Consider the following 18051-nt stretch of genomic DNA (forward strand, 5'->3'; position numbering starts at 1 on the left):
CTGGTAACCATTGGACTAAAAGCAGTATGTAATTTTGTCTGTGGCAATCGAACCATTATTTAAAGACAAATCATACCCAAGGCTACCATCCTGGAGATGAATTATAGTGAGGTAAGAAATTGTCTGATATAGGTAGTCCTGTTTCTGTTAGAATAGGGCAATACCCACACCATTATTAATTTCTTTTTTTTTTTTGAAGTGTCATCTTGATTGGGTGATATGAGGTGTTTGTTATTAATATTTCAGTATAATCATGAGTGAGTTGAAAGTCTGTACCGGCCAGTGAAGTGGAATTTTCATGTAATTGAGGGATCATGTCTTGTGCTCGTCTGGACCAATGACTACCCTAAATATGTATGACCCTTAAAGGCATTGGTAATTCTAAAGAATAGTTCCGTACGGACTGCAAGGAACGTAACCATGGATACGACATCCACTAGGGATTGGGGCGTCCAATGTATTTCAACGTGTTTAGTACTGGACCCTGGGGGTTAATTACAGTCGTCCGAATAAATATTACTTAAAACTATTTTTCAGGAGGTAAATCTGCATTGAAAAACCGCAGCTGCCATAGTCTAGGCCGCCGCGGAATAGCAATATAGATCTACCAAGGCATTTTTGGACCAATGGTTACCCTACGACCCTTAAAGGCATATTAAGCTTTAGCAGTGGTTCCCAATGTTGGGCGTACCAGCTGTAATTTGATTTTTAATTGGACCCAATTAGAGAATGTAATGTTTGGCTGGTTAAATCAAATTAATGGGCTTTTAGGCTTCCTCCAGGAGAATATAATGATTAGCTATATTACCTCCATCAGAAATGTGCTGGCCCTTAAACCTTGGACAAATTCATTAGTTACTGGTGTGAATGTTTGTGGTTTATGCTCTGTTAACTTAAGAAAAAAAAATAGGTTAATCTAAGATATTTTTTTATGATAGTCATCTTTTGTCCGTGTATTTATGTTCATCCCCAAGGGCTAGTGCTAGACAAGGTTATTTTTCAGAAGACTCCAGCCATCTCCCACATTATACCTTACCATTAATTACCCAGAGAAAAAGATAAATGACTTTAAAGTAAGATCATACCGGGCCCCCTCCATAGCTAATACGGCAAAATTATAACCAGTAATTGCCCCTAGGTTATGTTAGGTTGATATTTTTGTGTACTTAGGTTCATTTTTGCATGAAAAACCCAAAATAGTTATTCACACATAACTGGGTAACTGGAGTCTTCCAAAATGTCTGGCTGGGGTCTAACGAAATTTTATCAATGGCAGTTACTGTGTCAGAGGGCCACAATAGTCTTCAGTTTTACCTTAAAATGGTAATTTCAAGGCTAGTCCTTATAGCATAATTGAATTATTAATGCCTTGTAGTAATTTTTATTGCTATTTTAACTGCCATTTATTACTGTGATAAATACTGGATCAACTGTTGATCAGTTGTGGGGCCCCATTAAAGGAAACCAGGTTACAGTATTTGTTTGCAAAGTGCTAGCCAGGCCTGATGAAACAATACATTACACTTGAAAGATTTGGTGTTCTTAACCTCATTGGGCAGGTAGGATGCTAAGTCCGTTGAGGTGTGAGAATATAATATCAGTTTATGCCCTTAGTTGCTGTTCATGTTGTGTAAGGTTTAATTTTGAGGGAAGTTTTGTAGATAGTACAGTGGTTAATTTTTACTTTAATACCAAGCCCACTCATAGAACATGATGTTGAGTATCAGCTCTGCTGGCATGAGTGTTGAAACAAAGACAGTAGTACATATGTGAATAAGAAGAAATTTCTGATGTTATGGCGGTTGTCTTTTGTATATTAAGGGGACTTTAGAACAAAAGAAAAGAAAAAGTACCTTATGAATATTAAAATAATTATTAGAAAGCTACATGGCAGGTTAGTCTTGTCATAATGGGCAGCATTCATTTTCATTTCCTTGTTCTCAGTTTTTTCCCAGTGATAGTTCAAGCATAATTTTTCTAATGCTTCTGTATTGGCCTCTACAGGCTATGTGATGTGACTTATTGTTGGGTGGCTGCTTTAAATATTAATGGTTTCTGGTATTTTCCTGGTGTTTTTGAGAGTAGCTCTCAAGTATAAAAAAAATTAAGCCAAATATGTCTAACCACCAGTAACATAAAAGTATTTTAGTTATAACTAGGCTGAATACAGTATCTGTTAGTAAAGAATTTTGGCAGGTGGCATTAATATAAAGATTCACAAAACTTGAAATAAAACAATCTTCAATATTTTAAGATTAATATCTTTCATGTAAGAGGAAGAGGAACCTGCTACTATCTATTACTATGTTATATTGCTTATGTATCTATTTATTTTGGATGTTATGGATTTTTTTTAGTTTTTACTGAGGTAGAATCAAAGGAACCCTCACTTTAGTACATCCTAACCTGATGTAGAGTACTGCATATCAGAAAGAATTACAGGAATGCTTTGTAACAATACCTAAACTCAAGATACTGGGTCTTAAATGTCATGAACAAACTTGGGAGGTGGAACAAGAAGGAAATGCAGATATTATAAGCCTATTTTATGGCTTTTGTGGAGGTTGAGTCATTGTTCAGCAGAAGGAATTAATGTACATTGGTTCAAAACATGTATTGCATCATTATTACACTTACCATTGATACTTCTCACCTACCATTAGAAAGTTTGATGTGTCAAGTAAAACATCTTAGAACTTCACATGGAAAAATTGTGCAAGTGCTACAATTGTGTAATACTTCTGGAAGAATGTGCATTTTGACACCTTCAAAACGTAGACGTTATAGAAGTTATTAATCCATCATATTCCATAAGGAAAAAAAATTTAGTCATTTTTCTGTATTAGACAACTGGCCACGGCCGACTGGCCGTGGTCCAGCTGGCCGTGGCTGACTGGCCGCAGCTCAACTGGCCGCTGGGGACGACTGGCCGCAGCCGACTGGCCGCAGCGGTAAGAAAGAGAGAGAGAGGGAGAGAGATTTGTATTATCTTTTAAAGGAAACTAGTGTTTATTTTTAATTTTTTTTAAATGCCCTTTTGATTTTTGTGATTGTTGTTATTGGTTATAAACTCTTTCGAAGAAAACTGGTATTTATTGTTATTAATGGTTGTAAACTATTTTCATTTTTTTTAAATGAGCTTGATACTTTGCCAATTGGATTGTTTCCTTTTTTAAGTACATTGTTGAACTTTGTAATTATTGTTAATGGTTGTAAACTATTTATTTCATGTATGCATATCATTTTTGAAAAGAGGTTTTCTCTAAGAAAAGAATAATACTTAAAAGGTAAATTTTATTAAACAGCTGAATTACATAGAAGTTACATAAAAGCTGAATTATTGGAATAAAAATTTAAGAAAATAAAAGATAAATAAAGATAAAAAATAGTGAAATTTCACTAAGAAGCTGAATTATTAAATAAAAAATCAAGGAAATAAAAGATAATTAAAAAAAAATTTAATTTCATTAAAAAGTTGAATTATTGGAATATAAAAACTGCTTAAAATAGCAGCTACATAACTATATATCTTAAGAGAAGTTATGAGCAATTCCTCTCAGATACTCTTAAAATATTTATGTTCTTAAACTGTAGCACCACTGATTTTATACGAGCATCAGCTTCTCGGAATTTTTTCAATTTTATGGGCGGTGTTTGACCAGCAATCAACTGTTCGTAATAAAGATCTCGTCCTCGTTGCACCCTTTTCAAACTATCGATAAACTTCCATATTGTTGGATGTTGCATCCCTAGTTCATTTTGCAGCCTACGATGAGCAGCTTCGACATGATTGTTGGTTCTATCCTCATCATTTATGCATCGTTCGTAAGCATTCCAAATGTGTAACGGAAAAAGGGGAGAACGTCTGCCATTGCCCCTTCTGTTCATTCTTCCAACATAATTGTCTTCCAGCTAAACTAGAAGTTCTAGAAGTTTCTGTGGAAGGTCATCTGCTAATTCCATTATAGCTGCTGTAATACGATCGGGTGGTACAAATGCTAAGGCAATTATCATTTTAGCACGCAGAGCAAAACTGGCATCAGTATTGAATTGTTGAGATAATCCCAAAGATGTTAATTTTTGTAGACATTCTGCGCAAAGTGGAAAAAACAGCCCCTAATATTAGTGGATGGGAAATAATATTGGAGACTTTTGAAATGCCTTATTTCATAATCACAGTATATTACTTCTGGCTGTAGACTTGGTTGAATTTCTAAAAGCATAGAAAACAATATATCATAAGTTGTACGTAGTTTATTTGGAAGCAGCGCGTAGATAAACGGATGCATACCACCGTGCATTCACCAAGAATCACATACTCTTGACAAAAAAGCGGTGGTGTGATTTTGAACGTCCCATTAACAAAAACATTCTTTACTTCTTTAAGTAAATGTGTATTGCTTTCCTTTCCAAATATAATGATTCTGCAAGATGAATCTTGGTTGTCTGCTAGAATAAATTTCTCCGATCCATAATTTTGAATATCAACAGGAATAACCAATTCTTCTAAAGATGTAGGATTAGGAGGGTATGCAGACAAATCTTTACGTTCTCTTCTCACCATTTTTCGCAAAGCGCTATGACTAGGCATGACTCCTTGGCATGCTTCATTAACATTTTCTAAACATTCGTTAATCACAACAGATGTTTGGTCCATTGTTTCTGAAGCCCGCAATTTTATTTTCGATACTATTTTTCCTTTTTCTACTTCAGCGGGGTCAGCATTATGCGAATGCTCATTGATATTTTTTTTCAATTTCGCCATTCCTTACATGTATTCTCGCATTGCATAGTCTTCTCCTTTCACATCTCCAAAACTGTGATATTATCAGCTCCATGTCTATCAAAAACGTATATATAGCCATCTCTCACAAACTTTCCTTTGCCTCGCTGTGAGAGTATACCTGATGCCATTATAGAAGGTTTACTGTAACTGATTATTTTAAACTCTAAACTTAAAATCAATATTTCCTAAATAGGTAATCCTAGCCTTTCCAAAAAAGGGAGAAAAAATAGTTTACAACCATTTTTGTAAAATAGCATTGTTTCCTTGTTACTTGTTAATTGACATTTACTGTATTAAAAATCGTTCAAGTAAAATAGCATTGTTTCGATGTTACTCGTTAATTGACATTTACTGCATCCAAATATCTTCGTCTTATAGATTTAGTGTATCTAAATATTTTCTGTGAGAGAGAGAGACAGAGACAGAGACAGACAGACGGACAGACAGAAATAAATTTTTTTCTCTCATCTCTTCGCCTATGGCCAGTTGGGCTGCGGCCAGTCGGCCCCTGCGGCCAGTTGGGCTGCGGCCAGTTGGGCTGCGGCCAGTCGGCCCCTGTGGCTAGTTGGGCTGCGGCCAGTCGGCCACGGCCAGCTGGGCCATGGCAAGTCGGTCGCGACCAGTTGTCCCATTCCCGTCTTTGGGATGGGGAAAAACAATTTTGTTTATGGATGCATTATAACCTAATTATTGACTACTCATCCAACATGATTTTTTGTTTTCTGGCCCCACCTTGGAGACTCCTCTCTCCCTGTTCAGACCTAGGTAGTTATACACTTGAAGGAAAAACATCTGGTTAAATTTCATGCATACTTGCTGGCATCTTCATCAGTATCTTGTAAGGTAATGGGTACCCTTAACCCAACCAGACACTTAATTAAGGCCTTATAGTCATTAGTAGTCTGGACTCCTGCTTGGGTCCCCATGTTTAGTGCTGAATACCTTTGGGATTCCAGTATACTTGGGCTTTGTCCCCAAAGTTTATATGTCAATCCGTTCATTTCATTGCTGCTGTTATGCTGAAGGGGTTGGGCCAATCTAATAGGTTAACAAAATATTTCCAGATGAGTGAAGGTTAAGTTCACAAAATTCAATCTAAGAGGCCCATGTGAATTGCTGTTATCAAAACCTGTTAACTTTCAACTACCATGGTGTCTTTCCTGCGTGCACAACATGTCACAGATAGGGCTTCACTGTTAATTTGGATAGATTCCAATAAAATAATTCTTTAGATATCACCCATTGGTGTAGAATTCATCAGCTGTTGGCCAGATATGGCTGTCCAATGTAAATAAAGTTAATATTCTACAAATCTAATGCCACCCCGTGGCTACTGAATGAAAGTTTGTGGAAATCTATTCCTGATTATTTGGTTATTACAAAAAAGGTATAGGACAGCACATAGACTGAATAGGACTTGAAGAGCCACTTATATCTGAGTTTTATTACTTGCAGGTGGGCAAAGGTTATTTCTCTATAAATTACTGGTTAAATTGTATATACTGAGTGCAGTAAATAATTTTCAGATAAATTACCCTATGTCATTTGAATCGTTGCTTGCTCCCCTATACTATAGATGGAATGGTCTATTAATTTATTGCACAATGCTTCTTGTTTTCAGAGGAATTAAATATTATTGCTAAATATATTGTTATAAAGTTTATTCACCATAAATATTGCTTGACAAATACACAACCTGTCACTTAACATGTTACCTGTAGCTTACTTAGCTTGTAACTGATTTCCATCTTATTTTTAGATTAGAAAAAATATGGCATCACCACTTATTTGAAAATGTCATCAACGCTTATTTTCCCCTATGCGTTCCAGATTTTTCCGAGATTGCTTTTTTGTGATTATGTTCCCAAGCACACAAGTGGAAGGTCATGTTGAAGTTTTATGCAAGTGAAATACTGGTGACTTGAAATGGAACATTGCTGGGGATAGGTCTTGTGAATAACACTCACGATAGGTAAGTTAGAGTATTCATGTGTTTTAGCATGCCACTATTGTAGCCTACTTGGTATGAATGCTCTGTTGTTACAACATTCACTTTTTTCAGATTCTTATAATGTATAAGATGCCTTTTGGAATGCATTTGCTTAATTGAGTCTTTCGTATATATAGTGTGCATGAGAGTACTGTTGTATTCTCAAGGATATGTCCTCAAACATAATTATATTGATGGTGATTGACACAATGGTTCTGGTAGCATGCCATTTTTGTTTGACTCCTGGCGACAGTATTTTGTTTCTATGCTGTTTTGACGTTGCATGGAACCAGTGGTTATTCAGCAACAGGACCAACGGTTTTACATGACTTCCGAAGTATCACCAGAAATACACAGCTCTAACACTTCGGTGAAATGCCTGAGAAGCGAACGCGCAGCCACCGAGATGGCAGGTCAATACCATACCGATCACGCCACTGAGGAGCTTAACTGGTGACAGTATGCATAGTTGACAACTCAACCAGCATGGCACCTCTTCCATCCAGCAGTCAACTGCTTAGCTATGTGAGCCCCCACACCCCCTCCCCATACTCATTAATATTTTACTTGGGGTCTCAAGAAAAAGCAGTTGGTAGCTGACAGTGATGCTTGAAGATCTTTCATTGGTCACAGAAAGGAGAAATATGATGTATAATGTGATTTAGGGTTTGAAATTCCTAATGTATAATTAGTAATTATGTTTTTGTGATCACACACTTTGTATGGGAAGTGCTTTTCACTTCTTTAAATAACTGAAGGCTTGGGAGTGCACTGCTGAATCAGACCGTTTGAGGGACAAAGAAACATTTTGGCCGGTTATTGACCAGTGTTTCTTGCGAAGAATTAGGCCATTGTTGCCAGGTCTAATTTAAACAAAAGTTGGAGGATCAGCACATTGAAGTAACAACTTTTTACAGTTAGAGAGATTATCCCTTTGGGTACTGAGGGTTGAGTTAGGCAGCCTCGTGATGTCTTGACGTGCTTATCTAATATTTATTGATGTTTCAAGAGATTTCTAGTGTGGTTTGAAATCCAGTGGTGCTGGCCACTACCTCTGGATTGGCTCACAGTTCTGTCTCAATTATTCACACCTAAGTTAGAACAGGTTCCTGAACTGATGCTGTATTATTTTGCTTGGTTTTTCTCTCTCAAAATAATCAGAATTCAAGTTTGTTGTAGGGCTGCATATCAGATAGTTTCACCTCATTATGTACTAACATTGAGGTGCAGTAAATGATTGTTTTCAGATAACGCATATTTGAATAATTGCTCACTTTCCTATATTGAATCATTGCTCACTTTCCTATATAGATGAATGGTTTATTAATTTACTGTACATAATGCTTCTTGGTTTCAAAGGAAATAAAATATTTTTGCTTCATGCATTATGTAGTAGTTTATTCAGTATATCCATTGCTTTTCAAATACTCTACCTGTCCCTTAGACTTATCTGTGGCTTGCTTAGCTTGTACGTAATTAATTTCCAGCATATTTGTAGATTAGAAAAAATATGGCATTAACGCTTATTTTTCCCTGTACTCTCCAGATTTTCCTGGGGTTGCACTTTTGTGGTACATTGTTCCCAAGCACACAAATGGGACGGCCATGTTGAGATTTTATGCCCATGAAGTGGTGGCGACTGTTGGAATAGAATATTGCTGGGGATGGATCTTGTGTGAATGACTGTCTCACAGTGTGGGTGAATTGAAGCAGTCTTGATTTTTATCAGTTTGTTATAACCAGTTCCTTTCTGGCTGTCAACACTCTTGTGTGGCCTCCAGATAGTTTCAGCTTGCTGTGTAATCTCATTGAAGTGTAGTAAATTATTTAAGATAAAACTTAAGATAAAACTAATTATAAAGTCTGCAAGAATTCAACTTATTGGTATCTGTGGTTTTAAGTATTATATAAATGGCATAATATAAACTATATCCGTATTGTGATTAGTTTTTCAGATCACAATGATTGTACACTTTTGGTGGCCTTGCATATGTATGACTTTCGTCTCTATATTTGATTGGGTTGTCATTATTTGTTGGGCTGCTGTTTCGAAGCAGTGTTCTCTAAAACTTTTGACCAGATTAAGCATTCTAATTCTAGGAATATCCCTGTTTGTCAGAATTAAAAAAAAAAAAAAAAAAATTTTTACCCATTACTGGGTTTGTTATTCTCCTATAGTACTGTGCTGACCAGTTAATTAAATCAGATTGCTGTAACGTGCAAATTCTGTTCTAATAATCATGCATAATTTTAATGTCTCATTTGGAACTTAGTCTGAACAGACTAAGGTATAAAACTAATAATTAAATATATTTACAGACTACATGCAAGGAATGTTAATGGGTGTACAATACGTGGCTGAGGAGGGTCGGAAACACTCGCATGAATCGTAGGACCGTTCCATATACTACAGGAACTTCAAGAATGGTTGTACATGCAAGACAAAGAGTTTCTGAAGAAGGTCACATTTATTATCAAGATATACAACTCTGCTAGACGTATGGAACTGCTTCTCTATTCTGCCACAAACTAGAAAAATGTACAATATCACCGACATGTACTTTCAGTGTGACTGTTTGTGATGACAAAGCCACAAGAGTTAGGGGTGTGCTACAGAGTGATTGTAGGAGATGACAAGAATCTGGGAGGGACAAAACCAGAAGAATTAAGGGGGCTCTACACACGGTGATTGTTGGAGATGACAAGACCACAACAATCTTGGGAAGGCTACCCAGAGTGTCTGTTGGAGACAAGACCACAAGAATTGGGAAGGCTACATGCACTACTAGAATGTGAAGGATTGCTACAAAACTCGGGTGGTTCACTATCCACAAGCAGTATCATTACAAACCCTATACCATATGCTATCAGGTCTTGCAGAATTTTTGCACATACTAAAACTTCGCATAAAATTTTGTACATTCTCCATGACCTGATAGTATAATACAGGGTTTGTATTGGTAGGAGTGTGGATAGTGACTCACTTCAGCGTTATCTCAGTCTCCATATGCTAGAAGTGCATGTAAGAGGTCTTCTCATGATTTTTGAGGGTAGATGAAAATGGAACATGAACAACAAACTTGTGAAGTCATGGATTATTGAAACCTATCTTTAATTCTATTATTATTAGAGGAACTGGAAGTTTAAACTTTGATTGTCCAGGTTTTATTATTTTAATTTTACATTTCATATTTCTCCTTCTTCTGGTCATTCATATTTCTCCTTTATCTTGCTTCTGGTCCTTCTCTTCTCCTTTATCCTGCTTCAGATCCTTCTCTTCTCTGCTGCTTCGCGCTTGTTTATGGATTAATCTGCTATTTCCTTTATGTTTATTCTTTTCTATTTTTTTCTTTTTCTACTTTGTTTGGTTGTCTGCCTTTTCCTTGTTTTTCTTCTCTACTGCTTCGTCCTTCTCTTCTTGGCTCACTATCAGTTCATTGCGAATCACCATAAGTAATACTTCTCTAGTCTCCTCCCATCATTATTCCATGCGGCTACCACAGGGCGACGCCTTCCCGTCTTCCTTGGTCTCCATTCCTTGTTATCTGCAACTTCCATGTCTTTAAGGCCTTCTCGTCACTCTTGCTCTCTCCTCTTCTCAATCTGCTGTTTTCATGTATAGTCCTTCACATCTTGCATGGGCTCCTTCCCTCATTACTTTCTAAACCTCCATATAAAGGCCTTCACGTCCCCCTTGGTCTCCTTCCTTTGTTTCCGGCAGAAGCTTAAATCCTTCTCATCGTCCATATCATTGGAAACTTTCATTCTGTTCCTTCTAAGCCTTATTATTATAGCGCAGGCTTTTGTCATTACTTTCGTATGATGCATTCATACTCAGAGTTCCATTTCGGTGACTTCAACACGTCGAAAGCAATAATCTGAAATATAAATATTTCTTAGGTTACTTCAGGCAACATTGAAATATATACCAAGATTTTTTTTTTTAATTTACTTTCAAAGTAAAAAATATTTACATGAACTCACTCTGACAAACTTTATTAGGATAAATAATAAACTGACAAACTTTGTTTAAAGTGTTTAACTATAAATCCTGTTATCGTACACTTAATATTCCCAAAGCTAGTAAAGAATCAAGATACTATTAATTAAGGTAAGCCACAAAATATATTGAAGTTACATATTTAACTTCATGGCAAAAAGGCTTATTAGTAAAATGTTTGGAAGAACTAGTAAAATAACGTATGTTTAGCTCTTAGAAATGTGGGTACTTTCTTAACCGGTTACAGAATATTCCTTGAACATGTACAACCTAGAATACTGGAAACGTTGAAAAACCATTTACAGTGAAGTAAGAACAGGTCTTACTTAAGGTAATGTATATTGGAACGGCTTTAAAAATAATATAAGGTATAACAAAAACTAGAATGTGACATTCAGAATCAATTGAAATAGGATTAGTAACTTAATTAAACTACTTTGAAATTAATTAGTCCTTGCAATTTTTTTAAATACTGCCTGTAGACGTATATGCCATGAACATTTATAAATAAAACAGGAAAAGTAGAAAATCTATGGTAAAGTTCTGTAACGTACACGGTAAGAGTAACACCCTAATAATTAGTTAGATTTTTTTGGACACCATACAAAACAAGCAAGAAAAAATTGCATGGTCAAACATGAAATTTAATGCCATTAATGTATGAAAGTTGTTACAACGAAGTTTAACAGCTTATCAGATCAAAGTTTGATTGAGAGGAACTCCTCGATCTTTAGAGCGAAAAGAATATGTCGATTACTAAACTAACATTAAATGCAACACCCACCTGTACTTCACTAGCATCTGACTAAACAAATGCTTTTCACTTGCTGTTCTCTACTGCAGTATCGTGGAATTAACTGGTCCTGAACTTGAATTTTGCAGAGATTGTTACGTGTCACTTTACTTAATGGTCGTCTTGATGGTGGATTCAGTTTTGTTACCTGGCAAAAAATGTCTGATTAGATAGATCACATTACTAGCAACATGTTTTGGCAAATTGAGATGACCAAAATCAATAGTATATCATCCTTCATAAATACAATCTCCTGTTTCAAATATTCACCCCTCACTTGAAAACAATTATGATTACCAGAAATGAAATCCTCGCCACCGTCAAAGTTCTGCTTCAATCCCAAATTATATTTCTATTTAGTAGAAAGACTCAAACCTTAAACACTAATACAAAGGATAAAGCACCAAAGTATTACATTTACCCGAGAGCAAATTTTAGTAACCTGTCAAAACTGCTCTTTTAGGGCATGGATTTTGATGAAGTTTTTTAAATCCATATAATACATCACAATCCGTGAATGGTTTTTGGTGAAGCTTTTTAAATCTATATAATACATCACAATCCGGAAAAAAACATAAAACTGTTCAGACGTCCATACACGGGTTTAGATTAGGAACGAAAAAACTAAAGCCTTTTAAGTCAGACAGGAGGAAAAAAGGAGGAACAATCTCTGAAGAAAATGAGTAGATTATTCACGGATAAACCTTTGCAGACTTGGATAAGGAGATTTAGCAAAGAGACCCTCTGTACCTCGTACTACCTACAGTGATGAGAAGGTAGTGCAACTAAGACACTCAGAGAAATTATCCTATAATGACAGATGCTGACAAACTTGGTGTTGTAATCGAGAGGATAATCATAACTTGTTCCACTACACCCAGCATTTTGTGATCTATAAAGTTAAACTGTGTTATAGCAATATTTACAAATCCTGCAGTAACTGTATACAGTTGCCAATGCTTTCTCGTGTCAGCTCTCCTTATATCGAGATGTGAGAAGTTTCTGTTAGAGAAAGGTAAATGTATAAAAAAAAAAAAAAAAAACGGGTTATGGCTGTTATCAGTGATAACTTATGCATGCTCTGGAGCAATTGATCACTACACTAAGCATACCAATAGCAGTGCAATTAAATTTTTTAAAATAAATACTTGCTATATTACAAGAGATTATTCATCCTCTTTATACACTACCTTTACTGAAGTTTTAGTGGAAGGTTAACGAGATGGGCGTGCATTTTGACATTCGAAGCAAGTCATGACATTTGGACAACGAGGTGGGCGTTCGCTCGGCCATCTGGACAACAAGATGGTGCGTGCGCTCTGACATTTGGACAAAGTTCTGTTTCCTGAAAGAAAAAAACTGCACGAGTCAGGTCCTATTACTGGTAACATTACGACAAACATAACTAATCACACAGAACATAAACACTACTAACAAATAAAATGCATTGCTATAGAAATTATAGACAGATATCACATCACCACCAAACATAGAAATTATAGACAGAAATCACATCCTCACCAAACATAGAAATTATAGACAGAAATCACATCCTCACCAAACATAGAAATCGTAGACAAAAATCACATCCCCAAACATAGAAATTATAGACAGAAATCACATCACCAAAAATAGAAATTATTATAGATAGAAATCACATCACCAAACAAAGTTCTAAAAATCCATTGCAATAGGGTGTCATTTATTAAAAGCAAAAATGATCTGCAACACTAGCACCAGAACAAAAACGCATGATGATTTAGAACTAATGATATCTTGATACGTAAAGGCAAGTCAATAGCAACACTGTGAAAATTGTGACCTCGTAACTAAAGTGGTCATCATATCCTTCGGAGTACCTTGTCAAGCCGAAGCCAGACTCAGCCAGAGCCCCTCTGAATCATCATTCATGGTCACAATATCATACGTCTCCATGGTACTGAACCAAATTAATTTTTCCAGTCACAAACATGAAAATGTTGTCATTTACTTTTTTCTTCCAATGACGACAAAACGGCCATGAATCACCGTTTTACAGATATTTTTGTCTCCTCAAACAAAATGCAAGTTTTCGTAATCATACTCCTTGATAAGAGTATACTTAGGGTAATCTGTAACCTGAAAATCACTAAAGTGCCAACAAATTAAGCAACCTGGACACTTTGTTCCACTTTGCAATCAATGTTCCGTTTTGCAATCAAGAAATTGTCAACAATGACCAACAGACGGACTCAAGTTTATGTGAACTGGCACAGCAACAAGAGTTAAAAAAAAGTTATTAAAAATCTCTGCACTGAAATAAAATTGTTAAAGATTTTTCTGTAATCTTAATCTGCTTTTAGAGCAAAACCGCTAAAACTTGGAGCGTTAATTGTCGTTGGTCCCGTTGCTGAATAACCACTGGTTCTATGCAACGTAAAAACACCATACAAACAAAAACTAATTTTCGTAATTACAACGAATTAGACATTGCACTACTTTGTCATTTACATGTGCTCTGAGCAATCACTAGCTGGAGTTTCAGAAAAGTAAGCATTTGGATTTAGTTATCATAAAACAGTATAGAAATTGCAGGAGGACACATAATCTGACCTTCCTGAGAAAAACCGTTCAAAGGCTTATTCAAAATGAGAAAGCCTTTACGTGTGGGTCAAAAGCATTAAAAGCACATAAAACTTATGTAAAATATAGAGCCTATTGTTTTCTGTTGCAAATAATTGCAAACTATTAACCAATCCAAAGTAAAACTCCCGGGCCCGCCACCATCCGGCCCCCCACCCCTCCTAAACAAACACACACACACACACACACACACACACACACACACACACACACACACACACACACACAAGAATCGACGGTGCTTTTCTATTTTCCACAATTTCGAATTTTCGAACACAGGAGAATGGCTATTCACTCCAACCCCGAGGAAGACCATTTTGCAGTTTTAAAACAAATTAGAAAAAATAAAAATTTGGCAACTGACGCCTCGATTAGAATGTGGATGTCGCTGCAAAGCCAGAAAAATTAATATTAATTAGCCAAGTTTAACATATCCAACATTTATAAAGTACAGGTAATTTAACCAAACCACAGTTCCACATCTAGCTTCAGTGCTTTGGCAAAGGATTTGCTTAATTAAACGAGGGGTGAAATTCCGACATTAAATTCAATTAAATTGAACAACTTCTTTATTAAAGCTTCTTATCTGGTCTTATTTCGCTTACCCATTCAACATACAGGGTATATACGTTGGCTTCAGATATAAGAACTACCATACTGCATAATCAATAGCGTTCATCAAATAACTATTATAACACTTGGAAAAATAAACTTTTCTTTACTATATTTTCATTACTCCTAATCATTTCTGACGTCGTATTTGAAGACTCTGCATTTGCTTGTTTGCTTTGTGTACCATATGTCGTAGCCTTTGTGGAGCAGGCGCAAAAATATCGCATAACATTCACAAACGATTGGGCATAGGTATACACTACATGAACTAGACCAGGACTAGCTGAAACCAAGTGTTTAAATATATATTTCGAGGGTGAATCACGCGCGTATTGGCAAGACCACCATGAGAAGAGTGACGTTCAGTCACACGACCTTATATGTGGGAAGGGCACGTGTCTCTCGACTCTCTCTCTCTCTCTCTCCTGTGTGTGTGTTTATCGACCCGCAGAGTCTACTAATAGCAAATTACATAATTCAATGCATTTATTGGTGCGTAGAGTCATACTATAGCTAAGGGAACATTCCCATAATCGAACGTTTAGTCATTCAGTTTAAGAGTTAATTGCTCGGAGAGAGAGAGAGAGAGAGAGAGAGAGAGAGAGAGAGAGAGAGAGAGAGAGAGAGAGAGAGAAATTTCACTATCCTTACGATTAACAGATTAATATTGCATATGTTTTTCAGAGCATATAACATTCCGTGCAACTTTTTAATACAGTGATTTTTTAAAATCTGATACCCAACATACCCATTCCTTTAGTCAAAAGGCAAAATCAGAAACAATGACGGAAACAAACTTTTGCCGTAGTTTCATTTGATTTTATAATGAATATGGCTAGTGAGCGTAGTTATACCAGAGGGATGGACGTTTTATATGACCCACGTGATAAAGTTGAAGTAATTACGTTGAGGTTTTGTTAATATGACACTAACGAGCATAGAAAACGGACATATTATGAATGTTGAAAAAGTTTATCTACCGTTGTGGCAATTGTCCATGATCTTGGATACAGCAATTTGCAGGTTTGTTAAGAACTCTGGATTTATCCCTTTAACCGTGAAAAAAACATTTCTAAAAAACCCATATGCTGTTAGAAAAAATTTATTTGCCGATACTCCCAATTTTATAAGATAAATAATTTTTGGGGGACAGTGTTTTATGGAAAATGGAAATTACACCCCCCGATTCAAGTATCCGTGATATTCTTTGAAAACTGTATCAGGGTATGCTTTAGCATACAAAATTAATGACATCAATGTAAGAGGCTTACAAAGTCAGCGTGTAAAGTATGCCATACAACTACTTTTAAATTCAAGTTCAAAGGCAATGAAATTTGAAAGGAACCAGAGATCAACAACTGTTAGGAAAATGCTAGTTTTATAAACTACCGTGACTGAATGGTTCGATGTCATGAATTCCTGTATGATTCCGTGACAAATGCATTTGGGACACATTTGGATAGACAGAAACGTGCTTTACAGAAAATGCTTTACAGAAATGATAGATGTTATGTTGGAATGAGGGAAAAGAATTCCAAAATTTCATATCTTTTACATATTCCAGAAAGTGGTATCAACTCGCTACTCAATGACTGGGCTACATAACATGCTAAAGAAGAAAAAAAAGGTGTCGTGGCGTTTCTTTGATTATGACGCGGATATTAAATCAAGATTCTTGAGAGTTTTCTAGAATGCATTAGTCAGACGAGGTGTTCATATGATCATCCCAACGCAGTTCATTTTAAATATAGACTGGAAAAGTTAACGCTATGTAGGGATATTGAACTTGCCAGTGAAAAGGCAAACTGCAACAACCGAAATGAAAACCTTGACCAGTTATCCCGTGAAATATTATATGGCCTTAATCTTAACTGTCCTAATAAGCCTTTTCATGGCCGGGCACTGCCCTTTGGAATTATGTATGGCAAATTTTACACCTGAAATTTGATGTGGGTCTTAAGGATGACTAAATGTCTTTCGGGGAAACAATTCGAAACAATTAGCGAAATGTCAGCAATCACGAGACACAATGGGGTCTGTTATCGAAGAAGAGTCCTTAAGATATATAGGTGGATATGTACTGAAAAAGTTTACTTTTAGATATCCAAATATCTGTTACGTTGTTGACAGCAAGGCGTCTGAGACATGGGTCCGTTATGTAATGGAAAATTATGCACCAACCAGGCTATATTTGTTTTAAGCAAAATTTTTTTTAAGATATATTTTGACAGCAATTCATGGCAATGGTTTTAGACCATAAAAGCAATAGCTGCTGAAATGAAATCGGCTGTACTTGGTGTTCCTGATAAGTTGTTTTTTTTTTTTTTTTTTTTTTTTTTTTTTTTTGTTCCCAAAAAAAATATTAGTATTTTAGAACCCTGCACCTCAACTACCATGAAAACAACAACCTAAGTTTTCCCTTAGGAGCACACACCCAGTTTGAGGCGGCAAAAAAAAATATAAATAAATAAATAAAAATAAATAAACAAAAATAAACATATATAAATATAAATAAATCAATAAACAAATTAGATAAATATAATAAAACACTCCCTTATAGCCCACACCCGGCTCGTAGAGGCAAAATGAATAAAAAATAAATAAACACTAAATGTCTAACATGATGCTTGCTTACTTTGTGAATAACTATGCGTATTTTTTCATAACATCTGTGTTCTCAGAAGAGACTGTACGAAGAGAGATAGTCATGCGCAAAGGAAACTTATTTTCGCTCTCAATATATTTAAAGGACCTTAGCTGAAATAGTACTTCCTGAATCTTCTACATCGTTTCTAAAAAATCACTGACATGCCGTACTGTAACAATCCTACACAGAGATCGTAGTAAATAAATACGTCCCTCCCCTTTCTAAATATTAATACTAAAATTTAAGCTTTGCAGACGTGAATCAAGCCTTGCTTGATTTATTAAGTGTAACACTAAATTAGGAACATTATAAACAGCATTATTTCTGCAGCATTTTGAAGGTATTTGTCAAATCCATTGGGCAGCATTCTGTAACATACCAAGCCACGTTTTAAAGTAGGAAATCTATAAATAAAAAGCTAACTTACATTTGTTTCTACTTTGGCGATATTGTCCCTGCCCAGTCATAATACACAAAAGATTTTTTTTCTTTTATAAATTTCGAATTAAATTCCAACTTATTATCAGTAGGGGAATAAGCACTTTAACCGTATTATCTTGATTGCTGGTGTAACCTAATTCGTTCTACTCAAGTCATGCTC

At 35.8% G+C, this 18051-nt stretch overlaps 1 long non-coding RNA gene across 1 annotated transcript in view; it reads left to right on the forward strand.

The window, feature by feature from the left end:
* Positions 1-9232, forward strand: part of LOC135224111 (uncharacterized) — a 9279-nt gene extending 47 nt beyond the window's left edge. The window contains exons 1-3 of the long non-coding RNA XR_010316618.1: positions 1-111; positions 6617-6758; positions 9096-9232. The exon at positions 1-111 is cut by the window's left edge and continues 47 nt beyond it. This is a non-coding gene — a long non-coding RNA (uncharacterized LOC135224111). The remainder of the gene's footprint in view (positions 112-6616; positions 6759-9095) is intronic.
* Positions 9233-18051: the final 8819 nt, after the last annotated feature.

This window comes from Macrobrachium nipponense, chromosome 10 (assembly GCF_015104395.2).
Source record: "Macrobrachium nipponense isolate FS-2020 chromosome 10, ASM1510439v2, whole genome shotgun sequence".
Classification (NCBI taxonomy): domain Eukaryota; kingdom Metazoa; phylum Arthropoda; class Malacostraca; order Decapoda; family Palaemonidae; genus Macrobrachium; species Macrobrachium nipponense.